Source organism: Phyllobates terribilis, unplaced genomic scaffold, assembly GCF_046119375.1.
Source record: "Phyllobates terribilis strain yellow unplaced genomic scaffold, ASM4611937v1 Scaffold_13__5_contigs__length_258822181, whole genome shotgun sequence".
Classification (NCBI taxonomy): domain Eukaryota; kingdom Metazoa; phylum Chordata; class Amphibia; order Anura; family Dendrobatidae; genus Phyllobates; species Phyllobates terribilis.
The window spans coordinates 210224939-210240588 of NW_027362773.1; the positions used below are offsets into that span (position 1 = coordinate 210224939).

Sequence of the window (15650 nt, forward strand, 5' to 3'; positions counted from 1 at the left end):
CAGCACAATAACGTGTTCTCAGAGCTACCAGGTAGGACTAAAAATCCAACATGACATTGTCACCGAACCTGGCGTAAGGGTACGAATAAGACCGTACCGGGTACCCGAGGCCCGGAGGCAAGCCATCACGGCTGAGGTAAAACAAATGCTTCAGCTAGGCGTCAGAGGAATCACGGAGTGAGTGAGCTAGCCCCATCGTATTGATTCCAAAACCAGACGGATCATTACGCTTCCGTAACGATTTCCGGAAATTGAATGAAGTGTCAAAGTTTGACCTTTATCCAATGCCCAGGGTGGACGAGCTGATTGAGAGACTGGGGCAGGCCCAATACTTTACCACGCTCGATCTCACCAAGGGTTACTGGCACGTACCCCTCACAGATTCGGCGAAGGAAAAGCCCGCCTTCGTAACTCCAAAGGGTCTATACCACTATGTGGTCTTACCTTTTGGGTTACATGGGGCCCCGGCTACATTCCAGAGGTTGATGGACATAGTGCTTAAGCCCCATCAGGAGTACACGTCCGCATATCTAGATGACATTATCTTTAGCACTGACTGGCATACGCACCTATCCCAGGTACAAGCGGTTCTGGATTCTCTCAGAGCTGCGGGGTTAACGGCAAATCCAAAAAAATGTGCGATAGAGCTAGAGGAAGCCCGATACTTGGGGTATGTGATAGGCCGAGGAGCTATTAAGCCCCAAATCAATAAAGTTGAGGCCATAAAAAAACTGGCCTAAACCGTCAAGTACAAAGCAGGTGAGGGCGTTCCTTGGCATCCTTGGGTATTACCGCCGGTTTATACCTAATTTTGCTGGGCGAACGGCAGCCCTGACTGATCTCTTTAAGGGGGGGGGGGGGGGGAGGAGGGGGAATCGGTAATGGTTCAGTGGAACCCTAAGGCAGAGGAAGCTTTTCAGTCCATGAAGTTGGCTCTGTGTGGACAACCGGTCCTCATCAGCCCCAACTTCAAGGAAACCTTCATTGTACAGACAGATGCCTCGGAGGTAGGCCTAGGAGCGGTATTGTCACAAAAAGTGAATGGTGAAGAGTACCCGGTCACCTACTTGAGTAGAAAACTTGTCCCGGTAGAGAAAAACTATAGTGTGGTAGAGAAGGAGTGTTTGGCTATTAAGTGGGCCTTGGAATCACTACGTTATTATTTACTCAGGCGTCAGTTCCGCTTGGTGACAGACCACTCACCCTTGGTATGGATGAGAAATGCCAAGGAGAGGAATGTGCGAGTCACCAGGTGGTTCCTGTCACTGCAAAATTTCAGTTTCTCAGTAGAACATCGCCCTGGGAAGTCGCAGGGAAACGCGGATGCCCTGTCCCGGGCACCCTGTATGGTGGCAAATGTTCAACCCCACAAGTTGGAACAGGGGGGGGGGGGGGGGGGGGGGAGATATTTGAGGCAGTGACCGGAATCGTATACGAGGGACGTTATATATCCCCCAGAATGTGTACGTACAGAGACCTATTAAATCCATTGGAGTGCATTGCAGTCACAGACACAGCTGCAATGCAGGAATGAAGGTGAGCAATCACCTGGTCAGACTACCTGGCTAAGGCAGCTTAAGTAAAACCCGCCAGGGCCTTCATTTCTTGGAGGAGTCCACAGGAGGCAGTGGGGCGGCCTCCTCCCTCCAACCTGGGTTTTCCAGTGGCTCTTGCCACAGGTCCTTTAAAATCCCTGCACTAAACATTAGTGTTATTCTATGTTGCAACCTGCTAGGAGCACAGCAGGTTAGCTCAGCAGGACTGAGTGTGGCTGAACCACCGCCTAGGAAGGCTCTGCACCTGTCAGGTTCTGAGAGGCCCTGCGTGGCCGTTGTCCCCGGCAACCGTCGTTTATGGAGTCATGTTAACCCGGCTGCGAACAGGAGGACTTTCTGTTTAACCGTGAGTTGCTGAATAAAAGCTGTTTATGTTGGACTAGCTTGGGTCACTGCCTCAGTTACTGCACGGCGTGTACACCGCCACCTTACACCATCTTGGAGGACTGTTCCCATCCCGGTCCCCATCTTGTGCCGTTCTACACATACAAGAGAAAAAAAAAAAAAAAAAAAGGGATTCTTCTCACCTGTCCTCTGTTGCCTTGGCGTCCTTTCTGCACCTGCGGCCCGCAGGCACCATAGACCCCGATCGCAGCCGGTCCAGCAGCTGCGCTCCAGTTCAGTGTATTGCCTCGCAGAGACCGGCTCTCTGCACAGCAATACCAGTGCCAGCCGCCGGCCTATCAGAGGCCAGCAGCTGACATCTGCGCGTGTCAGTGACGTCATACGCTGCTGCGCTGGGACGCAGAGATCAGCTGCTGGCCTCTGATAGGCCGGCGGCTGGCACTGGTATTGCTGTGCAGAGAGCCGGTCTCTGCGCGGCCATACAATGAACTGAAGCGCAGCTGCCGGCAGCTCCTGGACTGGGCCGTGATCAGGGTCTATGGTGCCTGCAGGCCGCATGAAGGAGCCTGAAGGGCCGCATGCGGCCCGAGTGTTTGAGACCCCTGGTCTAGACTTTTAGCTGAGATGAATCGGGGCTACAGTCAGTTTATCACTTAAACATGAGCCATGTTTGAGGGAGTCGGAGTCATGGAAATTGAGGAGTCGGAGGTTTGGCTTACCGACTCCGCAATCCTGTCTGCCAGGTCTTGCTTGTACTTCCAGTACCCCACATACCATTGAGTGCCACTCACAATATCCTCAACAAAACCTTAGCTCATTTGACACCTCCAGGCTGAGGCCAAGTTCACACTTTCAGTATTTTACATTTGTATGCCAAAACCAGGAGTGGGTGAAAAATGCATTAGTGGTGCACGGGTTTCCATTATACTTTTCCTCTTGTTCCATTCCTGGTTTTGGCTTACAAATACAGATGTAAAATACTGACCAAATACTGGACGTGTGAATGTGCCCTTAATCTTGGTTTCTAGCTCGCATCATCATGTAAGTGAAATAGTCAGTGGACACTGTCTAGTTTCATTTGGAAGCAACACAAGCCATCTTTGATCACTCTAGAAATATAATACATACACACAATTATTGGTCCACCATATTAACGCGAGCCACCTATTCACATGAGCCAATAAAGACACCATTTATTTGTGCACATTTATTGTATACTGCCTAATTTATTTTGCACCATATGTTGCTGGGTTACAACCTGCGGGCTGGCAACTATGCCTGCACATTTTCAGCTCCATTTGTGTGTAATATATTTAAAGGGAATCTGTCACCACTTTGGAGTCATCAGACCTCTACTATGGCCATACAGTGTATTGAATAGTAAATGTATACATACCAGTGTGGCCCATGGTAGATGTCTGAATGCAGAGAAAAGTAGTTTTATCTCCTTGGTTTTATATCTCCTTTGGCTGAGCACAGTGCCACAGTGTTGTATTGCGTAGACTCCCCGACGCAATAGAGCACTGCTGTACTGTGTTCAGCCAAATGGGCCTTGTGTTTTTACTTTTCCACATCTTTAGCTAAACACTATCTGGCATTTTAATGCAGTTTGGGAATTAATCATCTGCAGAGACTTTGTTAGTCGTTCAAGCTGGGGCATATACAAAGTACTGCAGACAGTCATGACTTTTGGATGTCACGAGATAATCACACCACACACCTTGGGTCAATCTTTATCAACAGGAACAAAGGTGGTGCGGCCTAGAGCAACCAGATCCCAGCTTTTGTTTCACAGCATTTATTTCATTTTCTTTGCAACTGTTGTGTGTCCCCCCCAGTATGGGCTACACAATGGTCCACATCAGCCGATTACTGTAGCGAATGATTAGAACCAGAAGAGTACCTCTTCACAAAGAAGGCTTCATGTGGACTTTCCGACGCATAGCTGCATCAAATTCTGCACCGTACCCACGTCAAAATCCAAAGCAGTCTGGAGTGCTTCTGCATTACATTCTGCATGTGTCACAAGCAGATTTTTTTGAGAATTTCATCCACAGTGCAAAGAGTAACATCCAATGAATTCCTCAATATTTATGCAATATGTAGGAGACTTAGATGGTGCTGCATTAGTCTGCAGACTTTACACATGTAAAAATCCTCACTGCCATTTTTGGGACAAAAACAGCAATGATTGATGGCCTTGGCCAACTAGCTGTGTAGAACAACGTAGACCACATTTACATTTTCTATCCAATGCACAAAATCGTTCCACAAAGGATCTCTTCTCCTATATTGTAGGTCACTCCAGGCCCCACATTTCCCCATATCAAGGCTGTTCTGAGCACCTATGACGGGTAATATCACCTGTACTGTGTATGACTGTCACCAAACAAACGTTCGTTCTACTTTTATCTACTGTGTATAACCACCAGGAATTATCTAGAATACTAATCACTGTCTTCCCTTGGTCATTGAGCAGTGGCCCTATCAGTCTTTGTTTACAAACACCCAGTCATATGCCTTGCTACTAACATCATGGGGCAGTGTTGATGCCAACAGCATGTGAATAGAGCCCAATCAGACCATTGGCCACAACATTAATCTGATCCGTAAGACGATATGACAGGCTGATCAAAAAGTGGCGGCTCTCAACTCCCGTTTAGCGGCCACAGACTAGGCCGATGGACTGGATCGTACACATCGATTTGCTCCAGTGCTACATGTGACCGCAGAAAAACACTGATTGGATACAAGTTTTGGGGTAAGTGAAGAGTCTCCGCGAGCTCAAAGAACACTGGATTTTGGCTGTTGGAGCTGAAAAGAGGACATCGGTAAACCGCGCGCCTACCGGCACGCGCATTTTGAAGCTTTTTTTTTTAAGCTTTTTTCACTGTTTTCAGAACATTAACAATAAGAACATGGAAGAGTCCAGGAGCCATTTGGTGAGCTGCATATCCTGCTACATGTTCACAGACTTGCCAGTGGAAAAGCCAAACTTCACATGCCAGAAATGCAAGCTTGTGTCCCTGTTGGAGGAAAAGTTGCGAAATCTAGAAGAGAGGTTAAGTACCTTGAAAATCATTAAGGAAGGTGAAGAGTTCTTAGACAGAGCAGAATTATCTCTTCATGATTCAGAAAGAGAAGAAATTCGAACTGCACCTGACGAAACAGAGGAATGGAAGCATGTGACCCACAGAAGCAGGAGGATCGAGAGGCAGTCAGCACCCATACTGCTCAGGAACCAGTACCAGGCTCTCACACAGGAGAACCATGAAGAAATACAGCAAGATAAGACTTTGCCAGCAATGAATAACCTTGTAAGCCCTCAGAATCCTCCTGGATGGAGAAAGAAGAATGTTGCGAAGAAAAAACGGAGAGTGGTCGTCATGGGGGATTCCCTGTTAAGAGGAACAGAGGCCGCTATCTGCAGACCAGACATAACCTCAAGAGAAATGTGCTGTCTTCCAGGAGCAAAAATTAAAGATGTGTCTGACAGGATATCAAGACTCTTCAGACCTACAGATCACTACCCATTCCTGCTAATACATGTGGGGACAAATGACACCGCAAGAAAGGACCTGGAAACCATCTGCAGTGACTTTGAAGACTTAGGCAAGAAAGTGAAAGAATTGGGAGCGCAGGTGGTCTTCTCATCCATCCTCCCAGTGGATGGCCATGGAACAATGAGGTGGAATAAGATTCTACAGGTGAACAACTGGCTACGTCGATGGTGCCGTCAACAAGGATTTGGATTTCTGGATCACGGAATGAATTACCTATACGATGGACTACTTGCTAGAGATGGGGTGCACCTTACGAAGACTGGAAAACATGTATTTGGAAGTCGCCTTGCTACACTCATCAGAAGAGCTTTAAACTAGAACAATGTGGGAAGGGAAGCAAAAGGCCAGAAAAAGCCATACAGCTGACAAATACTATTGAGATCTCTGCTACTGGAAGTGGAAAGGAAGAACAAAGACAAAACAATTTAAATAATAAAAATATGGGAGGAAGAGAAACCAATCACAAACTAAAATGTTTTTATACAAATGCACAAAGCATGGGCAACAAACAAGGAGAATTGGAACTACTAATGCAGGAAAAGGAATATGATGTCATTGGAATCACTGAAACTTGGTGGGACGATACACATGATTGGAATAAAAGGCTAAAAGGATACAACTTATTTGCAAGAAACAGACTTGATAAACGAGGAGGAGGTGTTGCATTGTATGTTAGAAAAGCGTATATCTGCACAGAGATTGAAGCTTCAGAGACTGGGAGTTCTGTGGAAACTGTTTGGGTAAGAATACAAGGAGAGAACAACGGAAAGGACACCATTGTAGGCATTTACTACAGGCCACCTGGGCAAGCTGAAGATATGGATGAACTCTATGTATCAAATGACCAAGTTCTCCAAAAAATATGACGTAGTGGTCATGGGAGATTTCAACTATCCAGACATTTGTTGGGAATCTCTCTCAAGTAAAACTAACAGGTCAAGAAAATTCTTATCCTCTCTTGCTGACAACTTTATCTTCCAAAAGGTAGGGGAGAAAACAAGGGGATCTGCTACTTTGGATCTAATCCTTATAAACAGGGAGGAAATGGTTGAGGAGGTAAAGGTGGCTGGGACCCTAGGAGGCAGCGATCATGCTATTATAGAATTTTGGATAACTAGAGGAGGAAGACATGTGAAGACTCAAACTTCAAGGTTAGATTTTAGAAAGGCAGATTTTAAGAGACTCAGAAAGAGAATAGGAGGGATCCAATGGCTGGATGTCCTTAAGGACAAAAATGTCCAGGAAGGATGGGAAATTTTTAAAAATGAGATTCTCAAAGCACAATCGTTAATCCCGAAAAGTAGGAAGAATGGGAAGCATTTAAGGAAACCAGGATGGATGAACACAGAACTTAAACACATGCTGAAAAGAAAGAAAGAAATGTTTATTAAATGGAAAGAGGGAGGCATATCTAAAGAAGATTATAATGCAGTCTGCAGATCCTGCAGGGCACGTATCAGGTTAGCTAAAGCTGACAATGAATTAAGGCTTGCAAGAGATGTCAAAAGCAATAAAAAAGGATTTTGGGGGTATGTCAAAAGTAAAAGAAAAGTCAAAGATGCTATAGGATTTTTACAGGATGAAAATGGAGAAATGGTAAGAGAGGATGTTGAGAAGGCCGAACTTTTTAATTCCTATTTTGCATCTGTTTTCTCTCAGAAAGAAAATGTAACATCAACTGATCTTCACTGTCCTTTTAAAGGAATAGAGGAATCCAAGTTATCTGTAAACAGAAAGATTGTGAGGGAATATTTAGCTAACATAAATGAGTTCAAGTCTCCAGGTCCAGATGAATTACACCCCAGAGTACTGAAGGAGTTCGTAGAAGAAATTTTAGAACCACTCTCCATAATCTTTGAAAATTCTTGGAGAACAGGAGAAGTCCCAGAAGACTGGAGAAGAGCAAATGTTGTTCCTATCTTCAAAAAGGGGAAGAAGGTGGACCCAGGGAACTATAGGCCGGTGAGTCTGACTTCTATACCAGGAAAGATCTTTGAACAAATTATTAAACAACATGTATGTAAGAACATGGATAAGAATGAAGTGATTAACCAGAGTCAGCATGGGTTTGTAACTAACAAGTCATGTCAGACTAACTTAATTTCCTTCTATGACAGAATCACTGACTGGGTGGATCAGGGAAATGCTGTAGATATAGTATATCTTGACTTCAGCAAAGCATTTGACAAAGTATCTCACACCATCCTTATTGAAAAAATGACCAAGTATGCAATGGACCAGGCAACTGTTAGGTGGATTCATAACTGGCTTAGTGATCGGACTCAAAGGGTGGTTGTAAATGGCTTCACATCCAGCTGGATGAATGTCTCAAGTGGGGTACCACAGGGCTCCGTCCTGGGACCTGTATTGTTCAACATCTTTATCAATGATTTAGATGAAGGAATTGAGGGTAAACTGATTAAATTTGCTGATGACACAAAGCTAGGAGGGATAGCTAATACTAGAGAAGAGAGAGAGAGGATTCAAAAAGACCTAAATAAACTGGAGCAGTGGGCAGCAACCAACAGAATGGTTTTTAACAGGGAAAAATGCAAAGTACTACATCTGGGCAATAAAAATGAAAAAAGCATATACAGAATGGGAGGAATAGAGCTAAGCAACAGTACATGTGAAAAAGACTTAGGTATACTAATAGATCATAGACTGAACATGAGTCAACAGTGTGATGCAGCAGCAAAAAAGGCAAATACAATTCTGGGATGTATTAACAGAAGCATACAGTCTAGATCACGTGAAGTCATTATCGGTCTTTACTCCTCTTTGGTCAGACCTCATCTGGAATACTGTGTACAGTTTTGGGCACCACATTTTAAAAAAGACATAGACAAACTGGAGCAAGTTCAGAGAAGAGCGACCAGAATGGTGACTGGTCTGCAAACCATGTCCTATGAGGAACGGTTGCAGGATTTGGGAATGTTTAGCTTGCAAAAAAGACGACTGAGAGGAGACTTAATAGCTGTCTACAAATATGTCAAGGGCTGTCACATTGTAGAAGGATCATCTTTATTCTCATTTGCACAAGGAAAGACTAGAAGCAATGGGATGAAACTAAATGGGAGGAGACACAGATTAGATATTAGAAAAAACTTTTTGACAGTTAGGGTGATTAATGAGTGGAACAGGCTGCCACGAGAGGTGGTGAGTTCCCCTTCAATGGACGTCTTCAAACAGAGGCTGGACAGACATCTGTCTGAGATGATCTAGTGAATCCTGCTTTGAGCAGGGGGTTGGACCAGATGACCCAGGAGGTCCCTTCCAACTCTACCATTCTATGATTCTATGATTCTAAGTCACATGCTAACCGTTTGTAAACAATGGCTGACTCCTCCTATCTTGATAGATGTGGATAATGCACAGATCCCTGCACGGTTGACGGGCAGGCCAGAATGTGCCTGTGCAGGATATGCAGGTATCTGTGGGAGGATATAGGACACATCTAGGATGTGCAGCCCCAGTAGCGAATTCAACTGGACCGTGCTGTGCACATGGTCCAAGGATATTTTTTTTGCAATATGCATTGGGGAGTTAGGGGGGCCTTATACACAGGTTGATGTGCTGTGGTACACCAATTAATGATGGCATCCTTTTCACAAGGTAAGGGATAACTCACTGAACAATGGGGGGGTCCGAACAGAGACCCCCAGTGATCCTGAGAATGGGGCTCATCTTGAATGGTGTAGATAGTAAGTAATCCCCTGAGTGCTGGAACCCCATGATATACCAAGAACAGAGCCCCATCATGAATGGTGTAGAGGTGCCAGAAACCCCCAGAAATATCCAAGGGGGATGAGTATCCAAGAAGGCTGACATTCAGGACCTCCGTTATTGAGATGACAGGGGGTCTCCAGCAATCAGAAAGTTACCAAATACCGTATGAATAGAGAATAATCCACAGAAATAACTCCAGATTCAATCCTCACCACCAAAAAAAAAAAAAAAAAAAAACACACGATGCAGATCCCAGACCAGTCGCTCCTGCCCCCCATGATGAAGGTTGGTCTCCCACAGACCTGACCAGTCGCTCCCCCCCCCCCCCCCATGATGGAGGCCTTGGTCTCCCACAGACCTGACCAGTCCCCCCCCCCCCCGATGATGGAGGCTTTGGTCTCCCCCAGACCTGACCAGTCCCCCCCCCCCCCCGATGATGGAGGCTTTGGTCTCCCCCAGACCTGACCAGTCACTCCCACACTCCCCTTGATGGAGGCTTTGGTCTCCCCCCGACTTCTCCAGTCGCTCCCCCCCCCCCCCCATGATGGAGGCTTTGGTCTCCCCCATACCTGTCCAGTCGCTCCCACCCCCCCCCCATGATGGAGGCTTTGGTCTCCCCCATACCTGTCCAGTCGCTCCCACCCCCCCCCCATGATGGAGGCTTTGGTCTCCCCCAGACCTGTCCAGTCGCTCCCACCCCCCCCCATGATGGAGGCTTTGGTCTCCCCCAGACCTGTCCAGTCGCTCCCACCCCCCCCCATGATGGAGGCTTTGGTCTCCCCCAGACCTGTCCAGTCGCTCCCACCCCCCCATGATGGAGGCTTTGGTCTCCCCCAGACCTGTCCAGTCGCTCCCACCCCCCCATGATGGAGGCTTTGGTCTCCCCCAGACCTGTCCAGTCGCTCCCACCCCCCATGATGGAGGCTTTGGTCTCCCCCAGACCTGTCCAGTCGCTCCCACCCCCCCATGATGGAGGCTTTGGTCTCCCCCAGACCTGACCAGTCACTCCTGCCCTCCATGATGGAAGCTTCGGTCTCCCTCAGACCTGACGAGTGGCTCCTGCCCCCCATGATGGTGGCTTTGCCCACCCAGACCCCTTCCCCGGCTCTTACCGTGCACGCTGCTCTCCGGGCGGGCGGTGATCAGTCCCGACTCCCTGGCGGTTGGGGCCCCGCGGTGTTCGGACCGGTTCTGAGGAGGAGGAGGAGGGAGGGAAGGCCGCGAACTTGCGCATGGACCCAGCGGGGGCCGCGGCCTACCTCCCCCTCCTCCCCTCCTCCGGTAACCGGGATGGAAGTGGGGGGGGGGAGGGGAACGGAAACCAGCGACAGCCGATAACCCAACGCGTGAGTGGGGGAGGGGGGCGGCTGCGAGGCTTCTCCTGCACAGCAGCGTCCGGTAAACGAGGTCCTGACAGGAAAAAAGGGGAGGAAAAAAAAGGCCCAAAATGAAGTAAAGGTGACCAAAAACACGGCGAGGGTGAGTCCAGAACGCGCGGCGCTCGGTGGTGGGGGAGGCGGAGCCCCCCGCTGCCGGTTGTTTCTCCTCAGAGGCCGCTCCCGTGCGCGCCCCCAAACGCTTGCATAGCGAGCTGCTTCTACGCGCCCTTTGACTCCCTCAAGGCGCGCTCCCCGGGAGAGAAGAAAGTAGGTGGGAAGAAGGCGACGTGACGCGCTCTCCTATTGGCCGGCGCCTCAGCGACTGGCTGCCTCGGCGACTCTCATTGGTCGAGTGACGCAAGGACAGATGCGGAGGTGGGAGGAGCTAGGAAGGAGAGGGCGAGAGAAAGGGGGCGGGGCGCGGCTGCCATCTCTTCCCTGCTTCTGTTGTGTGTATGTTGGGAGTGACGTCAGTGACAGAGGCGGAGCTAAACCTTATCTGTCAATCTTGGATATACTGTATTCTGATTGGTCAGCTCTCCTGCTGTTGCCAGACACACAGTCCCGCCCCTTTGCTGCACATGATTGAGACCATTCCATCGACACTGCATCATGTCATACCTGTGTGTTTAGGGGCTTTTAAAGGGGTTGTCCACTTTTAGGAGCCATTTTTTTTATTTTACTTAAATGCTTATATTTGAAGCTTAAAATTATTTTTGCAATTGGGTTTCATTAAAAATTTTGCACTCTTTGGCTTTTCCAAGCGCGTTGTTTCCCTATAAATTCAACTTTGATGCGGTCTGTGGTCATAAATAATTTTAGAGGCACTAAAAAAAAAACACGTAAAAGAGTTACCAACTCTGATCAGAGCTCACTGACTGATTCTCAGTTAACTCACAGAAACAGACAGTGCATCATGGAGTCTATAGAATGGTGCAACATTTTGGTGCAATTTTTAGCCCAAATTACATTGGTTTAAGTAGAATTTTTTAAATAAATTGCCCCAAAAGGTGCCAACAAACCTGGGCAAGTACCTCTGCCCACATCACCTATGGAGCCCGCTCTGCCTGTGTTTCAATTGCCCCGATCGCAGCAGTTTAACCTTTTAGATGCAGCTGTCAGTCATACTTGGGTGCCGATGGCATTGTCTTGGCTGTCGGGGGGTTTGTAGAAGGCTGCGTCTGCCATGTTTGGACACCCATGACACAGTGCCTGTTGCCAGGTCTGCTGAGAAGATTGATCATTTTATGATGCAATGTTGCAGTATTGCAATATATTGTACAGGCAATCAAGTGATCGCAGGATCAATTCCCCTAAAGGGACCAATAAAATAGGAAAAAAAAGAAAAATACTATTTACAAAATGCAAAAATTCATATAAACCCTAACATAAATAAATTCTAAAGAGATGCTCCAGCTACCTGACCGCTGCAGCCAATCACAGGCCTCATTGATTCCTTTATTAATCGAGACACCCAAGTGTCCTGTGCTAAACCAACGGGAGTCAGAGCCGGGGAGTATATCTTCATTACTTTATAACCGACAACATCATGGGTGTCACAACCCCTTTAAAGCCCCCCATACACATTAGTACAACATCAGCTGAAGCTACCAATTTCGGTGGTACCTTCCAGAAAGCTGCTAATCAGTGCTGGGGGCGTGGTTGGACCAGGAGGCACCAGACACCTAGTCCTGTAGTGATAATCTCCTGCTGATAAAACACTGATTGTATTGAATCAGCAAAGCAAAACCTAGTAAGTGGCACATCATTGGAATTAGGCTCTCTTCCTCTACATCATGCTGTTGTCAGATTATATAGATAGCAAAAACCTGCTGACAGATTCCCTTTAATAGACAAACGGACCTTTCCCTGTAATTTGCTACTCTATTTGGGCAACAGATTCTCTTTAATTCCCCAAAATAGCATTAGTAACTGTAAATGTCTAAAAATACAACTACATTATTTTTCTTGTCATCAACATTTCATCTATGTGGTGCCACAAGGTGACCTCACCAACTCCTCCAAGATGCCCCTCTCTGCAGTATGGTGTCCTTTTCCCCAGGTGTCTCTTCCCTCATTCCCGCAGCTCCATATCACCTGATTTTGGAGACTTACCTGACTGTAATTGCGGTGTTTCAGATGAACCAAGGTCTTTTTTTTTAATCTTAGTTATGACCTTGCTTGTCAACCGTGTTCAAAATACTTGAAGACATCTTGCTTTCATCAGTGGAGAGCTGAAACTACCAATGCCAGGACAGCTGGAATGACCATGCATCTTATCCAGAATATTTGGGCCCTTGCCCGAAAGTTAGAAACTTACCCAACTGAAGACGAAGACAGAAGGACGGCATGTTACTCTGTTCAAGAGATTTAAGGTCATTATCCATCTTCAAGGTCAAGATGAGAGACCCCTCTGCAATCAGCTTAAGATCATCTGTCCATCTTAAAGTCCCGAATTACCCTTTCAAAGGGGTCGATTCAATGGGAAAAATTGCAAAGTGCTTGTAAAAAAACAATTTTCCAATGTACGGTACCTCTTATTAAAAATTCCTCTCTGTTTTCCAGAACGGAGGGATGTTTAATTTTTCAGATTACTGGCCACCTCTGCCGTTGCAAGCGCAGTTCGGAAGTTGACCGTCTTTTTGGATCCGACCATTTTCAGTCTCAAAGCATTCAGCATCACTGCCCTCCCTAGGGGGCCAACGTCTGCATGATTGCAAAACAAAATTGGTTCCCGCGGCTGGGCTGTTTCATTTGCACGGTCAGCTGCATGTCTGGTCTTACCCTTAGGGCACAGCCAGACCGTATAAATGGGACTGAGATCGGACCGTAATGCCCGGACTGGACAGCGGCTCTCCCAACCGCTGCATAGAAATATATGAAGCTGTCACGCTTGGGTAGGGATACCCACCGGCCAGTCCGTGCATTGCAATCCGGTCCAATTTATACAGTTGTCTGACAGCACTCTTACGGTAAATGCTCATTGAAAGGGGTCTTCTCCACTGCTCCTGGTGGATCATACCACTCCCCAGCATCCCAGATTGCCGGAGGACGTCCACTCCTGGAGATTGACACTTTGCTCCAGCGGCATCTTTGTGCAATTGCCTGAACTGAGGAGGAGGAGAGAAGGGGCAATGAAGACGGTAATATCCAGCTCTCTAGCGAACCTCACAGCAGCGCTTACAAGATCAGCTCTTGTAATAATGCACTCCTTGCCTAGGCATCTAGCTACCGCTGATTGACTGCAGTGGTGACCTGGGCAATGAGCAGTAGACAATAAAGTTCCTTGAGAATGGAGAGGATTTTTAATAACAAGTAAATTGCAATGTTGCATGTCTTTATTATTTTATTTGTTGTGCTCACTTATATATATAGCTCCATTATATTCCGCAGCGCTTTACAGACATCATCATCACTGTCCCCATCAGGGCTCACAATCTAAATTCCCTATCAGTATGTCTGTGGAGTGTGGGAGGAAAGCGGAGAACCTGGAGGAAACCCACGCAAGCATGTGGAGAACATACAAACATAAGATGATGATGAGAATATATATATACAGTTATTGGCGATCCTGACGGTGTATTTGGGGACTGTATTTACTGGCCACATTACGTCACTGGTCACATCTCCTTTTACTTCCTGTTTTTGTCAGAGACGCCGCCGGATGTGACCTTACATACAATGCAAAACACGGCCCTTTATTACTTATAGTGCGGCGCCATCTGCCTTTCAGTTCGCACAAGTGGCAGCATATTCCCCCTACCACTGCTCGCTCTGGGGAACCTTGAATCTGGGGATTTTTCCTTGCAGTATTTATATGCACCTCACTGGGAAGCGGCCGTGCTATTAAAGGGATTGTCCACTACTTTATATTATTAAAAAAAAATGGGCCGATGGTTTTCTTAAAAAAAACAAACGCATACTCACCTATGTGACCCCCGCTGTCCCTCCGATTTGCTGCCTGTGTTCTCTGTTAGTCTAGTAACTTCCTCCTCTAGCAGGGGATGTCAGGGGACCGCTGCAGCCAATTAGTTTCCTTTTTCAGTGGGGGATATCAGGAGACTGCTGCAGCCAGTTTCCTTTTTCAGTGGGGGATATCAGGAGACCGCTGCAGCCAATTCAATTAGCTTCCTTTTCCAGTGGAGCATGTCAGGGGACCGCTGCAGCCAATTACCTTCCCTTTTCAGTAGGGGATATCAGAGGACTGCTGCAGCCAATTAGCTTCCTTTTCCAGTGAGGGAAGTCCGATTACCACTGCAGCCAATTAGCTTCCTCTTTCAGACGGGGAACATCTGGTTACCGCTGCAGTCAATTAGCTTCCTTTTCCTTTTGGGGATTTCAAGGAACTGCTGCAGCCAATTAGCTTCTTCTTCCAGCAGGGGAGATCAGATGACCGCTACAGACAATTAGCTTTCTCTTCCAGCAGGGGACATCAGATGACCGCTGCAGACAATTAGCTTTCTCTTCCAGCAGGGGACATCAGATGACTGCTGCAGACAATTAGCTTTCTCTTCCGGTGGGGAATGTCTGGTGACTGCTGCAGTCAGTTAGCTGCTTCTTCTTCTGCCAGGGGATGTCAGGTTTTCCCACCCTAACACACCAAATCACCCTTGTTGTAAAATTTTAGTTAGAAGTTGTAGAAAACATGTCAGCTAGACGTTTCCAGGAGGAATAACTGAGGTATAGCACAATACATATGTCTAAGGAAAGACAAGTAGGCGGAAGACAATGACTACAACAGGCATTTTCAGGAGAAGCGACAGCTGGGAGAGGTAAGATGGAAGGAAGAAGGTAACTAGTTGCTGGTTGCTGCTACTTTGTTGCTGCTAGAATGAAATATATTTAAAAAATAAATATATCTGGTTTTGCCGCCTGCGGAATCGTCCACACTAATAAAATATCACAATATGATACAACTCTGTCCACTGAAAACTAAAAAGAAGTTATGGCTCCCAGACTTTGGTGACCTAAGGTATATATATTTTTTTTGCCAGTTTTTTTATATATCATTTTATTTAAATAGTAAAAGAAAAGGGGCAATAAAGAAAAAATCCAAAACTGGTTAGCACAGAGCCATT

At 46.8% G+C, this 15650-nt stretch overlaps 1 protein-coding gene across 2 annotated transcripts in view; it reads right to left on the reverse strand.

The window, feature by feature from the left end:
* ANKRD11 (ankyrin repeat domain containing 11) overlaps window positions 1–10823 on the reverse strand; it is a 194611-nt gene extending 183788 nt beyond the window's left edge. For both annotated transcript variants that reach the window (XM_073659192.1, XM_073659191.1), the window contains exon 1: window positions 10306–10823. The gene's annotated coding sequence lies outside the window, so the exon portion shown is untranslated. The remainder of the gene's footprint in view (window positions 1–10305) is intronic.
* Between the last annotated feature and the right edge of the window lie 4827 nt (window positions 10824–15650).